The sequence below is a fragment of the Penaeus monodon genome, chromosome 33 (genome assembly GCF_015228065.2).
Source record: "Penaeus monodon isolate SGIC_2016 chromosome 33, NSTDA_Pmon_1, whole genome shotgun sequence".
NCBI classification, from domain to species: Eukaryota; Metazoa; Arthropoda; class Malacostraca; order Decapoda; family Penaeidae; genus Penaeus; species Penaeus monodon.
Genome location: NC_051418.1, coordinates 19,592,054 through 19,592,374, shown reverse-complemented (window position 1 = coordinate 19,592,374; position 321 = coordinate 19,592,054).

The following is a 321-nucleotide window of genomic DNA, read 5'->3' as shown; positions in this document are numbered from 1 at the left end:
GATCGCACCTGTTACTTGCGGTGTTTTGTTGTTACTGTGGTATAGAAGCTATCATTTTATTTTTCATGGAATTTCTCGGTAATCTACATCAACATATCACTTTTCTGCTGCAGTCATTGCCTGCAGTCCTTCAGATATATCAATTTAAATATTTACAGATCAGTTCGGATACAATAAAGTATCGACAATACATGTATTGGCATCGGTATCGCTCTATCTACGAAGAATCGATGTATCAGAATAGTTGTAGCCAATTTTCAAGTATAGATACATCGGTATCGCCTTAAACAATTTTTGTATCGATGCCCATCACTGAATGTA